Below are 24,211 nucleotides of genomic sequence, written 5' to 3'. Positions count from 1 at the left end.
CTTCCACTTTAGAAATTTAGACCTGTATCTCCAAGTTGGCAATCAGTCATGACCCTAGTGAGACTGGACTTGATCATTCAACAGTGTCTTTCAAACTAAAGATTGTTCAAGTTGATTTTTCTCCAAGATGGAGACCTGGTTCCTTAGACCCTCCAGCAATGCAGACTTAGCCTATTCAAGGCTGCCTCCAGAAGTCCATGAAACCCATCAGGCGACTTTCCTTTTCTGCTTTCACTCAGGAGTTAGCATTCAGGTGATTGATTTAGAAGTACAGCTACATTTTCCAAGGGGAGTTTTTCCTTTGAACAATATGACATTTTTTTCTTGCAAAACAAAGATTTCTCATTTGTCACAGAGATCAAAGGGAGAGAAAATGTTTCCAATGTAACACAGATGTCTGCTAATTTCTTTGCCTGTTTCTAACTTTTGCATAAATTCAACTGGCTGAATAAATGAAAATGCCCGAGCTGGGGACCTGCCAAGGGGTGGATGAAGTTTGGTCTCCACCAAATACTACTGCACAGAAGCTAAAACCTCAAGGCTGCAGTTCATCAGTCAGGAATGAGATGTCAAGTAGACACAAACGAGCAATCAGATCCCAAATCCTTTGAGAACACAAACCTCCCGGCCAAGTCTGCATTTAAAGAGAGTATGCATTTAAGCCATACTTCCTGGCAAGAGCTATAGGCTGAGATGTTCATAGGAGGGGATGTGGGACATTACCACTGGATAAACCCCCACCATTTAGCACACAAGAGTGATGAATCACTTAGTGCATTACTCCTGCAGTGTACCAAACAATCCTCCCAGAATTGATACACCTTCTCAACATTTAACCTGGAGGTTCTTAGAGCTGTGGTTCTCATCATTATGAGAACCAAGGGCCCCCAAGGGCCTGTTAAAACAAGATCATGGTCTCACTCCCACAATCTTGGGGTGATCTACAGATCTACGATTCTGTACGTGTGGAGTACACCTGGAAGATTTGCATTTCTAGAAATTCCCAGCTTTGAAGACTACTGTCCTAGAGAAAGTCCGGGCTCCAGGTAGAATGCAGCCTCATTTGTTCCAAGCGGCAAGTGCAAGGTTGGTATTTTTTAAACTTCTTAGAAATCAGAGGATGTTGAACGAAATCACATTTTTCAAAAGCCACCTGTTATTTCTTTGTGTGTGACCTATCCATCTCTGCCCTAAAGAGGTTCTTTTGGTTTTGATTATTTTGAAAGAGAGAGAAAGAACAGATCTATTTCTAGAGACTCAGAAAAACATTTTTTCTGCTTAAGTGTGTGCTAATTGGCCTAACATGTTTTCAATTGTGTGTGTGTATTTCACAGAGCAAATCCATTTTACTGGTTCACACTGTATACTCATGTATATAAAATCATGAATAAAAGCATCTCATAAGAATTCTAAACTATACTCTTGCTTTATCTATCCTTTTATTCTAAAGTATTTTTTAAAGATTTTATTTTTATTTATTTTATTGTATTTTATAACGCTTATTTATCTTTGAGAGAGAGAGAGAGCATGAGCAGGGGAGGGGCAGAGAGAGAGAGTGAGGGAGACAGAATCCAAAGCAGGTTCCAGACTCTGAACTGTCAGCACAGAGCCCAATGTGGGGCTCAAACCCACGAACCGTGAGATCACGAACTGAGCTGAAGTCAGCTGCTTAGCCGACTGAACCACCCAGGTGCCCCTTAAAGATTTTATTTTTAAGTAACCTCTACATCCAATGCGGGGCTCAAACTCTCGACCCCAACATCAAGAGTCACGCTCTACTGACTGAACCAGCCAGGCACCCCTTTTCTTAAGTATTTTAAAGGCATCTTATCATTTAGCCCCTACAAAATTCAGCACACATCTTTAAAAACTATGGACATCTTCTTACATAACTGCCATGTCAATATCATAACCAACAGAATTAAGGATAATTCCTTGGTATCACTTACCAGCAGTCCACATACAGGATTTCTTGATTGCCCCAATTCTCGCCCCCGACATACACACACAATGTTGTAATCAGGATCCAAGTAAGTGCCATATATGGCATTTACTCATTATGTCCCTGAAGTATCCTTTAAAAAACAAGACCAAGTGTCTCATAGAACACTCCAGGATCTGCTTCCTGGTAGGAAGACCTAACTTTGCTCCTCTCCCTGTGTATTTCCTATAAACTGGAAATCAGACTTCTAGGATTGATTCAACTCAGGTTTAACTTTGGGGGAGGGAACACCTGACAGGGGATGCTGTGGATTTCTTAGTGCACCATACCAGGGGATATAAGTCTGACTGTCCTGCTCTAAGAAATGCTGAGCTTCCCTACGACCCAGTAATTGCACCGCTAGGTATTTACCCAGAGGATACAAAAATGCTGATTTGAAGGGGCACATGCACCCCAGTGTTTAGCAGCACTATCAACAATAGCCAAATTATGCAAAGAGGCCAAACGTCCATCAACTTATGAATGATAAAAAGATGTGGTATGTATGTATATATATTCCATTATATTCTGTAATATTCCATTATTTATACATATATGTATATATACATACATGATGGAATATTACTCACTGACCAAAAAGAATGAAATCTTGCCATTTGCACCACATGGATGGAATAGAATGTATTACGCTAAGTGAAATAAGTCAGAAAAAGACAAATTTCATATGACTTCACTCACATGTGGAATTCGAGAAACAAAACAGATGAACATAGGGGAAGGGAAGGAAAAATGAGATAAAAACAGAGGGGGGGCAAACCATAAGAGACTCTTAAAAAATTTTTTTTAGTGTTTATTATCTATTTTTGAGAGAGACAGACAGAGTGCAAGCAGGGGAGGGACAGAGAGAGGGAGACACAGAATCCGAGGCAAGCTTCAGGCTCTGGTCAGTCAACACAGAGCCCAATACAGGGCTTGAACTAGTGAACCATGAGATCATGACCTGAGCCAAAGTCGGGCACCTAACTGAGCCACCCAGACACCTCCATAAGAGACTCTTAGATACAGACAACAAAACTAAAAGGCAACCGATGGAATGTGAGAAGATATTTGCAAATGACATATCAGATAAAGGATTAATATCCTAAATATATAAAGAACTTATCAAACTCAATGCTCAAAAAATGAATAATCCAGTGAAAAAATGGGCAGACAACATGAATAGACACTTCTCCAAAGAAGACATCCAGATGGCCAAACTACACATGAAAAAATGCTTAACATCACTCATCAGGGAAATCCAAATCAAAACCACAATGAGCTACCACCTCACACCTGTCAGAATGGCTAACATTAACAACTCAGGCAACAACAGATGTGGTCCAGGATGCAGAGTAAGAGGATCTCTTTTGCACTGCTGGTGGGAATGCAAACTGGTGCAGCCACTCTGGAAAACAGGATGGAGGTCCTCAAGAAATTAAAAATAGAACTACCCTATGACCCAGCAATTGCACTACTAGGTATTTACCCAAGGGATACAGCTGTTTTGAAGGGACACATACATCCCAATTTTTACAGCAGCACTATCGACAATAGCCAAGTTACAGAAAGAGCCCAAATGTCCATCAATGGATGAATGGATAAAGAAGATGTGGTGTGTGTGTGTGTGTGTGTGTGTACAGTGGAGTATTAGTTGGCAATCAAAAAGAATGAAATATTGCCATTTGCAACTACGTGGATGGAACTGGAGGGTATTATGCTAAGTAAAATTAGTTAGAGAAAAATATATGACTTCACTCATATGAGGAATTTAATATAGTAAACAGATGAACATAAGGGAAGGGAAGCAAAAATGATATAAAAACAGGGAGTAGGACAAAACATAAGAGACTCTTAAATATGGAGAACGAATAGAGGATTGCTGGAGGGGAGGTGGGTGGCAGGGTGGGCTAAATGGGCGATGGGCATTGAGGAGGACACTTGTTGGGATGAGCACCGGGTGTCATATGTAAGTGATGAATCACTGGGTTCTGCTCCTGAAGCCAATATTACATTGCATGTTAACTAACTTGAATTTAAATAAATTAATTTAAAAAAGAAAAAGAAAATAGAAATGCTGAGCTTCCTCATATAGGGCCTGATGAGCTCAGGTGGGGCCATCTTGATCCCTTCCTGTGAAACTTCCCATCAACCTTTTGTCTGATGGTTTCCTCCACTGATGAACATTCAGGCAGGGCTCTGGAATCCCTGGGTAGGTACCAAAGGGCTGAATTCAAAGTTTCTTTCAGGGCTGCTGCCTGTCACCCCCTGGCCTCTCCCTTGCCTCAGCAGCATGCAGTGGCGAGGAGCTGATATCAATCAGCTCAGGGCAGTGGGACTGCTCCCATTTGGAAGGGAAGTTTCCAGCTCCTTCTAACCTCCCCACAGGCACTCCTTTACATGTTCCAAGATGGTGGGCAGTGTCAACGGAGGGAGAATGTTTAAGCTTGGAATGTGCTCTCACAGTATTTACTAGAACAGTGGGAACTGGGAGAGGTCCCCATGGCTGTCTGTTTACTGCATATACTTCTCATGCCAAGAAAGTATTTCTGTATGGAGTATCTTACAGCCGCATTCTCGTACAATTAGGCACAGTATTTCACGTGTCTCAGGGAGAACTCGGAGACTCAACACTTCCCTCTTTTTTTTTTAATTTTTTTTTAAAGTTTATTTATTTTTGAGACAGAGAGAGACAGAGCATGAACGGGGGAGGGTCAGAGAGAGGCAGACACAGAATCTGAAACAGGCTCCAGGCTCCGAGCTGTCAGCACAGAGCCCGACGCGGGGCTTGAACTCACGGGCTGCGAGATCATGACCTGAGCCGAAGTCGGCCGCTCAACCGACTGAGCCACCCAGGCGCCCCTCGACACTTCCCTCTTTGATGCATAGTGGCCCCGCTCCCTATCTTCCATTTCCGTAACAATAAAGGGGCTGATATCTCTGTTATTATTTTATGACATTCCAGAACTGCCATATGTCAGTGTATCAGTTTTATGTCATGGTGCCAATTCTCATCATCTAGAGGCACCCCACTTGCTCACGTGGTTTTGCATTGGTGGGTCGCTGTACCTGCTTCTGGAGGACAGAATTGGGTGTACAAAAGACAGTCAGGCCTGGACCAACTACCGAGTAGAGGAATCACGTCTTGGCCGTGAGCTTCAGCCCTGCCTCTTTCCTCCCTCACCTCTTCCTTCAATATGAAGTGCTTCTTAGCTGTTTCTACCGCTGCTTTCAATTTTCTGCTCTTGACACCAAGGCCGAGGACTGGATTTTTTTGTTCGGTTTGGTGTTTTTCTTTCCATCTGCTCTGCAGACGTTGAAGCAGGGTAGTTTCCAGCCAGCCAATTGGGCACAGAAATAGTGTCCTCCAGATGAGTGGGTGATGGTTGCCTGGATGGGAGCGATATGTAGGAGGCTTGTCACCACAAGGAAAATACTATCTTGCAGAGCAAGAGTCGATCCGCAAGCGGAGAGAATGAGGAAGGAAAACCCTTGTCATTTTATTGAAAAATTTTTTTATTATGTTTATTTAGAGAGAAAGAGAGAGAGAGAATACAAGCAATGGGGGGGGGGAGGGGGGGAGCGGGGACAGAGAAAGAGGGAGACACAGAATCCGAAGCAGGCTCCAGACTCTGAGCTGTCAGCACAGAGCCCGACGTGGGGCTTGAACCCACGAACTGCGAGATCATGACCTGAGCCGAAGTCAGACGCTCAACTGACTGAGCGGCCCAGGCGCCCCAACCCATGTCATTTTAGATGGACCGAAGGAGAAGGCCTCTGGGTCCAAGGGCATGATCTCCTCAATTCCTTCCTTCCTTCCTTCCTTCCTTCCTTCCTTCTTCCCTTCCCTTCTCTTCTTCCTTCCTTCCTTTCTTCTCCTTCTCTCTTTTTTACTGAGGTATAACCGACAGTGAAATCATGCCATTTGCGACAACACGAATGGACAGAGGGTATCATGCTAAGTGAAATACATCAGACAGAGAAAGATAAATACCATATGATTTCACGTACATGTGGAATCTAAAAAGCAAACAGAACAAAAGAGAGCTCACAGATGCAGAGAAGAGACTGGTGACTGCCACAGAGGAAGGGCGGGTGAAATGGGAGAAGGCAGGTAGGAGGGGAGACCCTCCTTGTACTCAGTGACTTCCTTGGGACAGGAGTTTTTCAAATGTTTATTTGTTTTTGAGAGAGAGCGTGAGCAAGCAGGGGAGGGGCAGAAAGAGAGGGAGACAGAGGATCCAAAGCAGGCTCCAGGCTGTCATTGCTCAGCCGACTGAGCCACTCAGGGGCCCCACCATTTTAACCACTTTTAAGTGCATTAACTACATTCACATCGTGGGCAACCATCACCGCGCCAAGGAGCTTTGCTGGGCCTGAATTTGGAGATGCGAGGGGCACCTCACGCAGAGCCTGCAGCCTGGAGGCCAAGGGCAGGCTGAGCTGGGAGGGCAGCTAATAAGCCTGCCAGGGCCCACCTCACTGGAGGAAATGGGTTTGTTGCTATAGCAAAGGTGAACCGCCTTTTTAAAAAGCCTACGCGAATCATTCTGTGAACCTCTCAAGAAACGTCAAGCTGTTTCCAGTCGACTAAAATTTCCTTGGTCTGCCCTGCAACCTGAAAGGAAATAAAAGACCACAGCATTCTCTACGGCTGCTTTGATAGCATTATGCGCGGTCTGCTTTCAAGCACCAGCTGCAGTTGCAAAATCGTGTGCAGATGCAGGTATGGGGTGCAGATGCAGGCTCTGAACAGAGGGAGGGAGGGCTCTGGGCAAGGGTCACAGATATCATCCCATGTCTAAAATGGGTGGATTGCTTGACTCTTAAAATGTTTAATTTGGGGTGCCTGGGTGACTCAGTAAGTTAAGCGTCTGGCTCTTGATCTCGGTTCAGGTCATGATCTCATAGTTCATGAGTTCGAGCCCCATGTCTGGCTCTGCACTGACAGCGTGGAGCCTGCTTGGGATCCATTCTCTCCCTCTCTCCGCCCCCACCCCCTGTGCTTTCTCTCTCAAAAATAAAAATGAACATTTAAAAAATGTTTGATTTTTTCTTTAAAAAAAAGATTATATATATACATATATACATACGTGTGTGTGTGTGTGTGTGTGTGTGTGTGTGTGTAACTCCATCCCCTAAGGCACTCCTAAACTGGTGTAATATCCAATTTGTAAAAAGTAAAACTGCCACTAGACTTCACACTGCTCCCACCATGGCTGGGGACATGGGGGTGAAGGAGGGACCATGTATATAATAGGCTGGAAACTACTGGAAAAGTTATTACTTTATAGAAGAGAGAAGGGTGCATTTTGTGTTGTTCCAAAAGCCAAAACTAAGGAAGGAAAGTCACAAAGGGGGTCATTTTATCTTAGTATAAACAAATTTAAAAAGATTTGTTTCACTGTGGTAAAATATACATGAAATGAAATTTACCATTTTCACCACTTTATTTTTTTTTTTAATTTTTTAATGCTTGTTTATTTTTGGGAGAGACAGAAACCAAGAGCAAGTGAGGCAGGGACAGAGAGAGAGAGAGGGAGAGGGAAACATGGAATCCAAAGTAGACTCCGGGCTCTGAGCTGTCAGCACAGAGTCTGACGTGGGGCTCAAACTCACAAACCGCGAGATCATGACCTGAGCCGAAGTTGATGCTTAACCAACTGAGCCACTCAGGTGCCCCCATTTTAACCACTTAAAAAAAATTTTTTTTGTTTATTCTTGAAAAAGAGAACACAAGCAGGGGAGAGGCAGAGAGAGAGGGAGACAGAGGATCTGAAGCAGGCTCCAGACTTTCAGTGCAAAGGCCAATGTGGGGCTCGAACCCATGAGTCGTGAGATCATGACCTAATCTGAAGTCAGACACTCAACCTACTGAGCCACTCAGGCACCCCACCATTTTGGCCACTTTTAAGTGCATTAACTACAGTCACATTGTGGGCAACCATCACCACCATCCATCTCCAGTACGTTTTCATGTTCCCAAACTGTAACTCAGTCCTCACGAAACACCACCTCCCAATTCCCTTCCCCAGGTCCCCTGGCAACCACCATTGTACTTCCTGTCTCTAAAAATTTGACTGTTTTGCCACCTCGTACAAGTGGAATCATATACTATATGGCCTTCTGTGTCTGGCTTCCTTCACTTAGGAACATCAAAGATGATGACGCTTTGTGTCCATGGTAGAGCATGAATCAGTTTCTTTTCTTTTTGAGGCTGAATAATATTCCATTGTACGTATGCGTGGAGCACATAATGTTTCACCGTTCATCTTTCAACAGGCATGTGGGCTGTTTCCACCTGTAGGCAATTATGAATAATGCTGCTGTGAACAAGAACATTCAAGTACCTGTTGGAGTCCCTGCTTTTAATTCTTTTCTTTTGGGTATTAAAAATATATTATAATGAGCTAAACTAGATGAAGGATCTGTCTGCTGTAGAAGACTCTAAGTTCCCTTTTACTGGAGCCAGTAAAATTCCTGCAAGTGCCCAACCTTCAAAGAACCCCCAGAAGAGATTCCCATCTCTGAGTATGGATTTGACTAGTGAATCCCAAACCTGGCTCTGCATCAGAATCACACGGCCAGCATCTAAAAATATCGGAGGCCTAGAAATCTGGGGGATACCACACCAACCAACCGGTGAAACCTAACGTCGCTGATAATGAGACAAACTGACATCGTGTGACATCATCTACATAGCATTCCTGCTAAAATTGCTCACACTGAATCTAACCATGAGGAAACAGACATCCAAATTGAAGGCCATTCTGCAAAACCACAAAAACGTCAAGGTAATGTAAGAAAAAGTTGGAAACTGTCCCAGGTTAGAGGAGTAAATTTGACACGAAAGCCAAATGTATTGAGGATTTTTTATTGGATTGGGCATGAAAAAAAAAACAAAACAATAAAGGATATTATATGGGACAATGGGGAAGTGTGATTATGGATTGTAAATAACTGTATTGTTAGCAATGGTAAATTCCCTGAGGATGATCATTACATTGGGGCTAAGGAGGTGAATATCTTTGTTCTCAGGATAAAAAAATAGGAAAGTATACAAAGGTGAAGAGAAATTATTATTGCAACTAAGTCTCAAAGGGCTCAAAGAATAAACCTGTGTATAGGTACATAAATATATAGAAAGAAAGATAAAATAAATGTAGGAAAATGTTAATAATCGTGAACCCAGGCGAAGTACACACAGCTCTTATTGAACTACTCATGACATGTTTATATGCAGGTGAGCATCTTATTTTTTTCAAGTTCATTTATTTATTTTGAGAGAGAGAGAAGGAGCAGGGGAGGTGCAGAGAGAGGGAGAAAGAGAATCCCAAGCAGGCTCCACGTTGTCAGCACAGAGCCCGCCACTCGGCTTGAGCCCCTCTCACGAGATTGTGAAGTGACCGGGACAACTAACCTGCAAACCAACATGCATGAACCACAACGCTAGATGACTCCTTAGGGACCTCCCCAGTGGAAATTCTGTGATTTTCTTGAGAGCCGCATTTCTAAGCAGTGGGGAGAAGGATCATTTGACGTTCAATAGATTAACGATTAGAACAATAAGGAAACTGAATGCCTACCTTACTCTGAGATATGTAGCAGATGAGTCAAATATTTAAATATAAGAAAATAAAACCACCAGAAGTGCCTGGCTGGCTCAGTCAGAGAGCATGTGACTCTTGATCTTGTGGTTGTGAGTGCAAGCCCCACGTTGGATGTAGGGATTGCTTAATAAAAGCTTTAAAAAAAATGAAACCACAAAAGCATCTAAAGAAAATGTGAGACACTTTCTTAACTCAATCTTGGCACGAAGAAGGTCTTTCTAAAGAAGACACAAGACCAAAAATCATGAACTATTAATAAATCTTCCCATAAAAACAATTTCTTCATGGCCAAGAGTACTTCAAAGAGAGACAAAAGAAAAGCTACAAATGGGAACTACTATCAACAAAAGAGATGGCTCAGGCTAATTTACTCAATAAATAAATAAGTTGACAAATCAAAAAGAAATACCCCTTACCAAAAACCCAACAGAAAAGTGGACAAAAAAAGGACATAAAAAAGAGAGGTCACGGAAAAGGACACACAGACACAAATGCCTGTAGACATACTAAAAAGCTTGTCCACTGTTACCACAAATAAGACAGGGAGACATCAAAATTAAATGGAGATAGCGTTTTTCACTTTGCAGATTTCTAGGCAGTGTTCCAAAAGTCGAGTGCCAGGGTAGTTTGCAAAGGCTGTGGGCAACTGGGCAGGTTCATGCGCTATTGGTGGGGTTGCAAATGGTGGAACTTTTCAGAGGCCATTTTGGCAAATCGATCAAAATACTAAATGCACATACTTTTCCACCCAGAAATTTCACTTCTAGGAATCAATATTCAAATGTGTTCAAAGATGCATAAGTAATATATCAATAGTAGCATTTTCTTTTAAGTTTATTTATTTTGACAGAGACAGAGACAGCACAAGTGGGGGAGGGGCACAGAGGGAGGGAGAGAGAGAATCCCAAGCAGGTTCCCCACTGCCAGCACAGAGCCCGACATGGGGCTCAAACCCATGAACGGTAAGATCATGACCCGAGCCAAAACCAAGAGTCGGTTGCTTAACTGACTGAGCCACCCAGGTGCCCCAATGGTAGCATTTTTTTTGAATTAAGAGTCTGGAACAACCTAAGAGACCATAAATAAAACATTAAGTAAATATTGGAACATCTGTATAATGGTCATCAATCTGTTGGAACATCTATATATTAACGCACAGCACTTAGAAGTTAGATGGATATGTGTTGATGCGGAATTTTATGTAATGGGGAAAAAAGCAAGGTGGAGGATATTTCTATGTTAAAAAGAAAAGACATTCTGTGTGTGTACATTTTATGCTTGCAAATCAGCAAATTGTGGAAAATACAATACACTGTTAATAACTATCTCTAACTTGGGTTCCAGGGGAGGATACTCTTCTCAATCCTTCATATCAACAAAATTTTTACAATTGGTAATATTCAGGGTGGGTGAGGGCATAAAAAATAAAGATATTCTTATAGACTATCAGTGATTGTGCAAATTGGTCCAGGCTTTTTAGAGGCCAATTTGACAATGCCTACAAAATTTTAAATTCCTTGTACCCCATTACCCAACAATTCCAAGTTTTGGGAATCCATCGCAAAAAAATACTCAAAATCATAAAATTATAGGTATCCAGTGACAATTGGGGCATAATGAAAAAGCTACTCAATATGAATAATGGAGAGGCCATAATATAAGGTCTGGTGGCCCATTTCATGTGGGATTAAGGCTAAGCAACTGTAAGAATTACAATCCCCAACAGATTGTAAACTGTAAATTATATTACAAATCTTGATGATGTAAAAATAATAATATGACGATCAAAAACCAGAAGACAGAGGGAAAAGATGTGGGATAGTAGGTGATAATACTAATAACCACATCTCATAGCAAAGCAAGTTAAGTCAGTCTGCCAAATTTGAAGCATATAGTTAAAAAATAGATTTGCCAATCACTTAATGGTTTACAGAATCTCTTTCCCTCTCCTGCTTTTTTCTTTTCTATTTTTTAAGTTTATTAATTTTGAGAGAGAGAGAGCGCAAGTGGAGGAGAGGCAGAGAGAGAATCTGAAGCAGGCTCTGCACCGTCAGCACAGAGCCCCATGTGGGCTCAGTCTCACAAACTGTGAGATCATGACCCAAACTGAAATCAAGAATCAGATGCTTAACCGACTGAGCTACCCAGGCACCCCTCTTTTCTTAAGTAGGCTCTGGGCCCAATGTGGGGCTTGAACTCACCACCCTGAGATCAAGAGTCATGTGCCCTACTGACTGAGCCAGACAGGTGCCCCTGCTTTCCTTTTCTATAATCAACTTTCCTAACTTTACTAGGATCACTTAGGGAATATTATCTCTTATGGTAAAGAAGTATTTACCTAAAGTTCATCGATCTTTCAGGTTACTCAGGGCCATGGCACATGCTGTGGATACTATGTGCTGCCCAGCTCTAAGAGGGGCCCTTACAGGGGCTGTAATATAAATGCACCCCCCTCTAGAGTTGGGCAGTGCTCACCTATACAACCGTACGGGGAAGCCAAAGTTTACTACAGTTTTCTTACTTTTAATATTTAAGGATAAAGTTAATGATTTTCCACTACATATATAGTGAAAGCATATATTTTCCACTATATATGGCTTATATAAAATGACCCCACTGAACACAAGTACTCTTCTTTAGAGCAGCAGTACAACGTGGCAGTTAGGCATGCCAGTTCGAGATTCATACTGTGTGGGTTAGATCCCTGACTAGCTGTGTGACTTGGGGAAAATGACTTAGCCTCTCTGTGTCCCAGCTTCTTCATCCATAAAATGCAATAATTACGGCCCAGTTGGTAGTTGAGAAGATTTCGTGAAATAATCCGTGTAACATTGTTTAAGCTGTGAAACTAAGACAGTCAATCTGATTGTAAGGAGAGAAATAAAATCAAAGACTCTGGTCTCTAGCACCGTCCTGTGGTCCTAGAAGGGGTGCCTCGTGTGATTCTAGTTCAAAAGAGAATTCTGCCCTCCTCAGGGATTTGCCTATTTTCCAATTTCTCAGTTGAGGGTTAACAATACGAATATTTTGGTATGAACTTTTCAAATGTCCCCACCAAACACAACCAATAGAGCAAATCTTGTGCACATTTTCCTTTTCTAAAAAAAAGAGGAAAAAGAAAAAGAAACCTCCAATTTTAAAGATTATGAGGAGAAGCTAGTACAGTACCCTCATTCAGGGTGCTTTTTAAGTAAATTCTAATTTAAAAAAAAAGTTTATTTACTTATTTATTTTGTGAGACACAGAGAGAGAGAGAGAGAGAGAGAGAGGCGAGAGACAAACCCAAGCAGGCTCCACATTATCAGCGTGGAGCCCCATGCGGAGCTCAAACCCATGAACTAACTGTGAGATCATGACCTGAGCTGAAGTCAAGAGTCAGATGCTCAACCGACGGAGCCACCCGGGCGCCCCATAAATTCTAATGTTTAACATTTGTGAAGTGCTCCGAAGAGTTTCAGTGCTGGTGGCCTGCTGCAGTTGATTTGCAAACCTGAAAAACAGCTGGGCGTTTGGGAACAGCGACTTGCTCCCTATGGGCTGTGCAGCGAGGGCTCTGTTTTGGCTTCGTCACTATACGCAGTTTATTTGTCACCAAGAAAAAAGTGATGGGTGTGCACATAGCGGATTATAGAAACAGCCTTACTCAATATCGTAAAGCACTCCCTGTATACATTATTTATTGTTGACGGCAGGGAACGCAAATTTATTCTGTTTTGAGGAGAATGGAGGTTCATTAAAGGAAGGGCTATGACAGAGCATCAACAAAACCCGGTACCTTCCTGCCTAAAATTTAAACGAGCCTCACAAAATTAAACGCTTGGTGAGTTTTCCAGTCCCTAATTGGTGATGGGCCCTACCAGAAACCCACTCATGAATTTATGCAGAATTTAACAAAAATGGCAAATGGCAATTGCTGCTAGATAAACCACTCAGACTCACGACGGCTTCTGGGTGTTTACCTCCAGCGTCTTACTCTGGCCTGCCATCGGCCTGCCTGTCTGCTTCCTGGTCATGGGCCAAGGGGGCCCAGCACATACATATTCATGAGGCATGTCTTAATATATATATTTCAGAAAAATAAAAAACAATAACAAACTGTGGGTTGATGAGGGGTGGCAGGGAGGGGGGGTGGGTGATGGGCACTGAGGAGGGCACCTGTTGGGATGAGCACTGGGTGTTGTATGGAAACCAATTTGACAATCAATTTCATTTAAAAAAAAACAACAACAACAATAACAAAAACACTAACCCTAATTCTGCATGGCTAAGTTTTCTTCCTTCTTCTGTGATTTCCTGATGGACTCACTTTTTTTTTTTAATGTTTATTTTTGAGAAAGAGAGAAAGCACGTGCGAGCAGGGGAGGGGCAGAGAGAGCAGGACAGAGGATCTGAAGTGGGCTCTGCGTGGACAGCACAGAGACTGATGCAGGGCTCGACATCACAAACTGAGAGATCATGACCTAGCCAAAGTTGGATGCTCAACCGATGGAGCCACCCAGGCACCTCTGAGAGACTCACTTCCTATGTCTACACTTGCACTCTTCCTCATCCATCTGCTCGATTCCTGGTTACCGCCGGGAACTGCACCTCCTATCACAATGCCCCCTCACCCTCTTTTGGAAGACTTAATATTTAAAATGGATTTTTTTTTTTTTTTTTTGAAAACAGCTATAATAGTGACTCGGTTTAAAACTCAAGTCTAGGGGTGCCTGGGTGGCTCAGACGGTTGAGCGTCTGACTCTTTTGACTTCAGCTCAGGTCATAATCTAATGGTTCATGGGTTCGAGCGTCATGTTGGGTTCTGTGCTGGCAAAGTGGAGCTTGCTTGGGATTCTCTCTCTCTCTCTCTCTCTCTGCACCTCCCATGCTTGCTCACTCTCTCTCTCTCTCAAAATAAATAAATAATCATTAAAAAAATTCTTTCTAAATAAATAAATACATAAATACATACATACATACAACTCCAAAGTCTATACAGACAAAAGGATAAAGAGAGTAAACCTTCCCTTCTCCCACCCTAGCTCCCAAAACTCAGCTCCCCTCCTCAGAGATGACCAGCATTAGCACTTCCTGGCACAAAGTTTTCCTGGAGGTATTTATAGGCTCTCCCTGACTTTTTCAACGAACAGAGGTACACTCTACACAAAATTCTACTTGTTTTTCACTTGTCCGTGTGTATGCACTTGAAGGAATGCTCTATCTGGGAAGGTTGCCTCTCTTTTTGACAGCCTCAGGAGGTGCCCATGCAGACAAGGAGGGAAAAGAGCCCACCAGTCAACTCTTTCAGGTGTGGGGAGACAGATCTCACAGCCGGATCACCCTTACATCCTCTTCCAAATTGAAGGCAACAAGGTAATCTCTTAATATTTATTTATTTTTGAGAAAGAGAGAGAGAGACAGAGCATGAGCAGGGGAGGGGCAGAGAGAAAGGGAGACACAGAATCTGAAGCAGGCTCCAGGCGCTGAGCTGTCTGCACAGAGCCAAACATGGGGCTTGAACCCACAAACCATGATATCATGACCTGAGCTGAAGTTGGATGCTTAACTGACTGAGCCACCCAGGGGCCCCAACAAGGTAATCTCTTAATGCCAAGCCTAGCACTGGATACCTGGTGGGTCTCAAGAGATATCTGCTGATCGATCAATAATCAAAAAAAATGTCGAACCTACAGAATTAAGAATAAACATACTGCAGACCTGGTTTAGAGCCCACGAAAAAGTCGTTTGTGGTGAAACAAGTTTATTGGTATCTTTTTCTTGAGCCAAAAGTACCCATACACACTACCCTTGGGGCAAAGGCCCAGAGCCTTGAAGGGCTCTGGGGAGCTTTAAGGTGGAGCTGTAGGGAGCAGGTGCAACCTGACAGTGGAGTGCAAACCAGAGCCCTGGTAAGGGGGGGCCAGAGCCAGTCTCTCGAGAAGCACCAAGCACCAGGACTGAAAAGTAAAAGTAAGACCAGTGATCGGCAGAAGGGGAGCTACCAGCGCACCCGGGTGGCTCAGTCGGTTGAGCGTCCGACTTCAGCTCCAGTCATGATCTCATGGTTCATGAGTTCAAGACCCACATCAGGCTCTGTGCTGAACAGCTCAGAGCCTGGAGCCCGCTTTGGATTCTGTGTCTCCCTCTCTCTCTTCCCGTGTCCCTCTTGTGCTCTCTCTCTCTCTCTCTCAAAAATAAACAAACATTAAAAAAAAATTAAGGGGTGCCTGGGTGGTTCAGTCAGTTAAGCGTTCAGCTTGGGCTCAGGTCATGAGCTCCCGGTCCGTGGGTTCGAGCCCTGTGTCAGGCTCTGTGCTGACAGCTCAGAGCCTGGAGGCTGCTTGGAATTCTGTGTTTCCCCTCTCTCTGCACCTCCCCCACTTGCACTGTTTCTCTCTCTCTCTCAAAAATAGATAAACATTGAAAAAAATTAAAATACAGTCAGAGAAAGACAAGTATCATATGACTTCACTCATATGAGGACTTTAAGATACAGATGAACATAAAAGAAGGGAAGCAAAAATAATATAAGAGCAGGGAGGGGGACAAAACATAAGAGACTCTTAAATATGGAGAACAAACAGAGGGTTGCTGGAGGGGTTGTGGGAGGGGGGGATGGGCTAAATGGGTCAGGGGCATTAAGGAATCTACTCCTGAAATCATTGTTGCACTGTATGCTAACTAACTTGGATGTAAATTAAAAACATAAAATAAAATTTTTTTTAAATTTTGAAATAAAAAAATAATTAAAAAAAAAAAAAAGAAGCAAAGCTGCCAAAGGACCCAGAACCAGGGGAGGAACAGTGAATGGGATGAGAGGGAGGGCTGAGGAGACAGGATGTGCATGCACCAAGGAAGGGTGTTGAGCAGGTTGTTCCCATTGGCTGTCCAGCTGGGGAAGAGTTTGGCCAGCTTACCTGTGTGCTGGGCTAAGTGACAGGTACTGTGTTCCTTTCACACCTTTCACGTGCCCATCCTGACAAACCACACCTTTTAAAGGCATAGTTGCACACTCTGTGTGTGGTTCAGCACTCTCCCAGCACTCTCCCCCTGAAACTGGCCCATGTAACAGTCATCCCAGAAGATCAGCCTCATCGTCTTAGAGTTAGGCTGTATGTGATATAGGACCAAGAAGCCAGTGAGGTCATTTCCCTTCTTTTGAAGAGGAATAAAATAACTGGAACAAAACAACAGCAAAATACTTCGATATGAGGACCTTAGAAGCTATAGGTCATGTCTGTCCGTAGCCGTGAACTAACTAGTGGAATAGTGACTGACGTTTTCCTCAATGACTTCCAAAGAAGTCCTTTGGGCTCCTTTCATTGTCGGGCTATGAGAACCAGAATAAAACACCAAGCAGCTCATTATTAAGCCCGGGATTTCTGGCACCAGGCCTGGAGATAGCGGAGGGTCTCTAATTCCCCAGAAAAGCATTTCCTATCCACATTTCCCCTGCAGAGGAGTTCTGCCTACAGCTCTGTTCTAGCATGTCTTGGGATTTGGCACAAATCTGAGGGCTACCGCAATAGCCCTGACTCTGACTCTGAATCCAGACAAGGAGAGGACTCAAATAACCAGAAGTAGCTTGTTAAGCAGGTGCTTTCATGAGAAAGCAGTGGAAGTCAGAATCAGCTACCAGGGACATAGTCACAAGACAGCGTCAGGGAATGTGTTGGGCCCGCAGCTTACATTTTTCTAAACCTATGGAACTGCACAGTGATAATGTCAGCAATGAGGTGCTCAAAGATCCTAAAGCTCTTCTAAATTGCCCAAGAAAGGATATGCTCATTTAAACAGCTTCAGTGTTCATGCATTTCATTGAAGTTTGGTTCTTTGAAAGTTGATAACCTGAGTGTGGGCACAATAAAGAGCTTGGTAAGATGCCATGATTCACCAGAACACAGCCAATGTCTATCCTGCCAAGGAAAGAAGTCTTCCAAATCAAGAAGTGCCTTAATAAATCATCTGCTGGAGACAGAGACCTTCTCTTCCACTGTAGGATATTAAGCTTATCCTAAACCACACTTGGAAAATAAATATCTTTATGTTAATAGTTTACAAATTCAGCAGTGTCCCTATCTGAAAAAAAAAAAAAAAATCTGTGGTGACGTGAGGCCAAGCAAGAATAAACCAATCTCTTGTGAAATCTTGTTCCAGAGCGGACAAAGGTTAAAGCTTATTATAGGACAGCTGGGGTTTCACAGACTCAAAAGTCCTTATATTTAGAAATCTTACTCAATTTGCCCTGTGCCTTGTGTGCCCTGTCAGTCGGTCACTGGTGGCTCCAACAGTGAGAACTGTGTGGCTTTGTGTACCCCACATGTCCACAAACCATGGCCCCATGGCTCGGTCTGCTGCTCACTATCCCTTAACCCCTAATTCTGCACCAAACTGACTCACTCCCATGGTGGCCACCAACCCGTGGGCACACCCCTCCCTGTTTTCCCTCAGGTGCCTGTTCTCGGGCACCACGGAATCAGCCATAGCTATGTATTTGTATGTAATTCTCCTAGAATTTTTTCACGTTATGCTATCTTTCTATTTTGAAGATGAGTCTGTATTTTAGATATTTTCCAAAAATACATTTTTCCCCTGCATTCATTCATATCAACCCATTACCTACAACTTTCAATCTCCTGCAGCAGAAAAATTAAGAATTGGCAGACTAAGTTGACCATAAAGAGGAGTGCGTGTAGGAATGTGACAGAGGGCAAACACTGAATGCCTCACTGTTTTTATTGTCATCACCATCATCACCATCAACATTACCATCATCGTCATCACCATAATTGTCACTATCATCACCATCCACCACCACCATCACCACCATCACCATCATCATCACCATCATCACTATCACCACCATCATCATATCACTACCATCATCACCATCACCAACGTCACCACCATCATCACTATCATCACCATCATCATCATATCACCACCATCATCACCATCACCACCATCATCACCATCACCACCATCATCACCATCATCATATCGTCACCATCATCACCATCACCACCATTATCATCACTATCATCACCATCATCATATCATCACCATCATCACCATCACCAACATCATCATCACTATCAACACCATCATCATATCATCACCAACATCACCATCACCAACATCACCACCATCACCAACATCACCACCATCATCATATCATCACCATCATCACCATCACCAACATCACCACCATCACCAACATCACCACCATCATATCATCACCATCATCTCCATCACCACCATCATCACCATCATCACTATCATCACCATCATCATATCACCACCATCATCACCATCACCACCATCATCACCATCATCACTATCATCACCATCATCATATCATCACCATCATCACCATCACCAACATCACCACCATCACCAACATCACCACTATCATCATATCATCACCATCATCACCATCACCAACATCACCACCATCACCAACATCACCACCATCATCATATCACCATCATCATCATCACCACCATCATCACCATCATCACTATCATCACCATCATCATCATATCATCACCATTATCACCATCACCAACATCACCACCATCACCAACATCACCACCATCATCATATCATCACCATCATCACCATCACCACCATCATCACTATCATCACCATCATCATATCATCACCATTATCACCATCACCAACATCACCACCATCACCATCACCACCATCATCACCATCATCACTATCATCACCATCATCATCATATCATCACCATTATCACCATCACCAACATCACCACCATTACCATCACCAACATCACCACCATTACCATCACCAACATCACCACCATCACCATCATCACTATCATCACTATCATCATCGCCATCACCATCATCACCATCACCATGATCACCATCCTTATCACCATCGTCATCATCCTAAAGAAGAGAGGCTCATATTTTTAGTGCCAGGCTCTATGCCAGGCTCTTCACGGGCATCACCTCACCAAACCCTCCTTATAAGAAGTTCCTGGAAGAAGCAGCTATTGTAATGTCCGTTGTACAGATGAGGCTTTAAGAGAATGGTTTCTCTAAGAATACACATCTAGAAGCATCAGAGTCATAACAGTCTGACTCTGGAACCTGGGGCATTCACCAATAGGTGATACTGCCAACCCTTGTGGCTGATCAAACTCTTGCAAAGACCACCTGAGGACTTTTAAAGGGCAATTCCATATTGAGCTGGAAAATGCAAATAAGGCTTTCCTAATCTGCTGTACATGCAGCAGGTGATTGAATAGTTAGTTGTATGTAAATCAAATTTTTGGAAATGAAATCCTATTCTAAATCCACCAGGGAAGCTTGCTTCATTGCTTCAGCAAGAAAAGATAAATAGGATTGTCCCACAATTTGTTCCAGTAGATCTCTTTGGTAAAGTTAGATTTTTTTATATCTATGACTACCTTAGAGTTGGGTTCGAGGGCTGGGACTTGACCCTCCCCTTAGCCCAAAGTCACTCCTTGCTGACAAAGTGGGTTCCTTGTGATCCAGACAGAAGAGCGAGAAAGTCCACATCCCCAACTGCCACGCCAGGAATTGCTGGCTAAAGGGTAGGGGGGCAGGAATCAGTGCTCCTTTGGGGAGGGGGAGGAAGAGGTGGAGGAGGTGGCATAAAATATGCACGAAGCCGACTTGCACGGATGGCTAATTCCTCAGTTAGCCCACTACTTTCTGCTCAGCTCTAGCAGCAAAATGAAGCTAATGGTGCTTTGAGTCAGAGACCCTTCAGGAAGTGATTTGAAATCCTCTGAGGAAAACAACAGAGTCAATAAATATCGTCGCATTATGTGTCCAGGCAGCTCCTTCTGCAGATGAGATCAGCGGTACGTAGGCAGCTAGAATCTCCCCGAAATTCTGTGAACGTTCCGTTGGATCCAGAAGGAAGGGCCTTCAGCCCCAGAACCGTAGTCAGCAGACAGCCTGTGTGTGTTGGCACTGTCACGGATCATCTCAGCTACAGAAAGTCACTTTGTCCAAGGTCATGTCCTTCCCAAAAGACTCCCACTGATGGGTCATTCATAAAGGCCCAGCCATATAGGCCCCATCCGGGGCAATTCTGACAGGCTCTTGGCAAGAGACAGCTCTCCACGAGGTTGTCTGAGGCTGGGGATGTGCATGTCCACTCAACTTCTCTGTTCCTCCCTCTCTCCTCCACAGGTGTCGGTCCCCAGGCATATGCCTTGATACACAGCCCTTTCCTGACATTCCATCTCAGTCTACCTGCCAGAGCCCTCAGCCTGCAGCAAGCATCTATACAAACATTTGCAAAATGAAAGTAACTGTAGAATCAAGGGGAAGGGCCTTACATGTACTGTGTATATAATCTAGGAAGCCAGACTCAAGTTGGCTGAGAATCTGCCCCTGTGTTTCCGGTTTTCATGGTGCCGATAATTAGCAAGAATAACTGCTCACAACTATTTCAAGTAAGGTACAAGTCTATGCTGTTTATTTCTCCCCCATAGAAAATTCACCTGCGACAAAATTATTTGGATACACCTCCCCTTTATTTGGCAGGTGTTAACAGATTGCAAAAAAATGGCTCCAATTCTCCTTCCACCTGTGTCTATGCCTTTAGCAGTGTAACCCTTCGTAATCCTTCCCATCTAGACGTAGGCTAGCCCTTGAATCAAGGATGGTTTTGTGCCTTGCCTTGGCTAACAAAATGTGGGGGAAGCGAGGATGTGCCAGTTTCAAAGTAAGCCTCAAACACTTTGCTCCCTCTTTTGGATCCTTACCCAGCCAACTATGTGCTAAAGCCTGGGTGAGCCCCCCAGGAAGGTAAGGAGCCCATGCAAGGCGGAGACAAGCTGAAAAAGCAGAGGCCACCCTACGGTTCCCAGCCAACGCATGACCAAGCCCATTCAAGGCCAGAACTGCCCAGAAAAGTTCAGCCACAAAATTGTCAGCTACAGAAATAGCTTTTGTTTTAACCCACAAGTTTTAAGGTAGTCGGTCATGCAGCAAACACAGTCTGATCAAACACGGTCAGGACTGACTTTGAAGAATGCATTTTTGGGCAGACTGGTCTATTTCCCAAAACCTTTTAAGATAATGATATTAAGTAGGTGGGAAGAAATACAGAAAGTGCTCTATGCAGGTAGAGTTAAAATTTCAATTTTAAAACACAGCTTCAAGATAAGACTGCTTAGTCTAAGAAATGAACTTCCAGAGAAATATACAGAAAGAGATTTGTGGTCAAGTTGGAAGTTTGAGGACCATGACCTTGGAAGTCCCCACACGGCCTGCTGTCCCCTTCTCTGTCCCATGGACACAGAAGTGGAGAACTATAGCAGACTGCCTTAGAGAACCTTTAGGAACCCAGCACTCTCCCCTCGTCTACCATGGAGAGCAGCAAATGAAAAAAAGATGATCTCCAGTTCTCCAGTAACAGAATAAACAGTCTTCGGCCTTTTAAAATAAAATTATTTCAGGGGTGCCTGGGTGGCTCAGTCGGTTAAGCGTCTGACTTCAGCTCAGGTCATGATCTCACAGTCCATGAGTTCAAGCCCCGAGTCAGGCTCTGTGCTGACAGCTCAGAGCCTGGAGCCAGTTTCAGATTCTGTGTCTCCCTCTCTCTCTGCCCCTCCCCAGCCCATGCTCTGTCTCTCTGTGTCTCAAAAATAAATAAAAACATTTAAAACATTTTAAAATTATTTCAGGGCTCGACACTATTTACTTGTTCCTGGATCTGGTTCAGAAAGGTGGATGGCCCTGCAGCCATTTCCTAGGAAAAAAGTCTCCCCGGTCCCTGGCCCAGGTTCTGACATAAACCTGGTTCCTTTTCTGTTGCTGTGCTCATCCAGATAAATGTGCACAGAGCCACTGTTTCCACCCGCTGCTTTGACTCGGAGCGAGGTGTGTATTCCCCTGATAACCTGGTGCCTGTGGTGGTTTGCTGAGTCATAGTTAGACTTCACAAACAGACGCCTTCACCTCAGTCTCCAACGCAAAATTTCCTACAAATTCCACATCCGTTCACAGAGGATTTTTAACCTCTTGAACACCCTTTGTCTTCCCGAAACTTTTCATCTCTCCACCCTAGAGGCTTAGGATGCACCCGCATGAACTGGGCTACTTCCTGCTACCCAGCAGCTAGAAGAAACTGCAAGAGGCAGAGAGTTTACGTGCCTCTGAGGTGGTATTCTCTGACTGACTCACCGTGGGGTGTCTCAGAACTTTCCAAGTGGACAGCTGGCCCCGGGCAGGAGACAGAATTAGTGTGTATGTGTTAGTGAGGTATTCAGAAGGTCCTGGTAGCAGGGTTCTAAATTAGAGCTGTGACCTTTCAGTAACCTCCTTTATATTTACATGTGTCCATCTGCAAGGTCACAATGCCATCTGACAAGACACGGTTTTTACTCAGAGAAAGACAAGACGTGAATGACAGGGGCATCCGCTGGCATCTGCCAGCGTCTAGATTGCTAGGAATTTCTAAAACATGCCATTTTTCCTAATTAACTCCCTATAGACATTTTTCACCCAACCCAGCTCAAGCAAGTACACTGCTTTACAAGTGTAGGGCTGTCAAGGGGGAGGGCGGGGTCTGGTCTACTCCTGTGACACATTCACTTTCCCCTTCCTTTTTTTTTTTAAATTTTTTTTTTTCAACGTTTTTTATTTATTTTTGGGACAGAGAGAGACAGAGCATGAACGGGGGAGGGGCAGAGAGAGAGGGAGACACAGAATCGGAAACAGGCTCCAGGCTCCGAGCCATCAGCCCAGAGCCCGACGCGGGGCTCGAACTCACAGACCGCGAGATCGTGACCTGGTTGAAGTCGGACGCTTAACCGACTGCGCCACCCAGGCGCCCCACTTTCCCCTTCCTTATGTAGAGATACTATCTGATCAAGATGAACATCAGGTGCGGTCTTTAAGGAGAAAGTCTCAAAAGGATAGCCCAAGGCATACGTGTCTGTGTGTAAGGAGGAAGGTGAACCCCATGGGCTCTACCTGTGGGCTAAGGCAACGGTAGGGATGGCAGACATGTGTCCTCTGGACCCATTTATGAGTCCTTCTTGGGACCCCTCTAGCTAATGAATGTGCAAGCACCCAGTGACCGCGGAAGAACCATGTCTGTTGGGGCGCCTGGGTGGCTCAGTTGGCTGAGCGTCCGACTTCGGCTCAGGTCACGATCTCACAGTTTGTGGGCTCTAGCCCTGCTAGAGCTCTGAGCTCTGAGCTGACAGCACGGAGCCTGCTTGGATCCTGTGTCTCCCTCTCTCTCTGCCCCTCCCCCACTGGCGCTCTCCCTCTCTCTCTCAAACCATAGAAACATTAAAAAAAAAAAAAAAAAAAAAAGAACCATGTTTGTTAATCAGTATACTGTTGACAATGTCAGGACACACATCATCATTATGCTATGCATTTCTCGGCTTCGTTGGTTGCATATTTTAAAACAAAACATCGAGTTTCTACAATTATAACTTTTAAACAGGCGTTCAATATGTTGAAGCTAATAAATATGGACAAGTGCTTAGAAGAACTACATGAATTTCTCAGTGTGTTTAGAGTATGGATATTTTCTTGTGCATGTCTGAACATATATGTACTTAAAGGTTTTTAAGAAGTATTTAGGGGTGCCTGGGTGGCTCAGTTGTTGAGCG

Source organism: Panthera onca, chromosome A1 (genome assembly GCF_046562875.1).
Source record: "Panthera onca isolate mPanOnc1 chromosome A1, mPanOnc1 haplotype 2, whole genome shotgun sequence".
In the NCBI taxonomy this organism is placed as follows: Eukaryota; Metazoa; Chordata; class Mammalia; order Carnivora; family Felidae; genus Panthera; species Panthera onca.
This window is presented reverse-complemented; position numbering follows the sequence as displayed.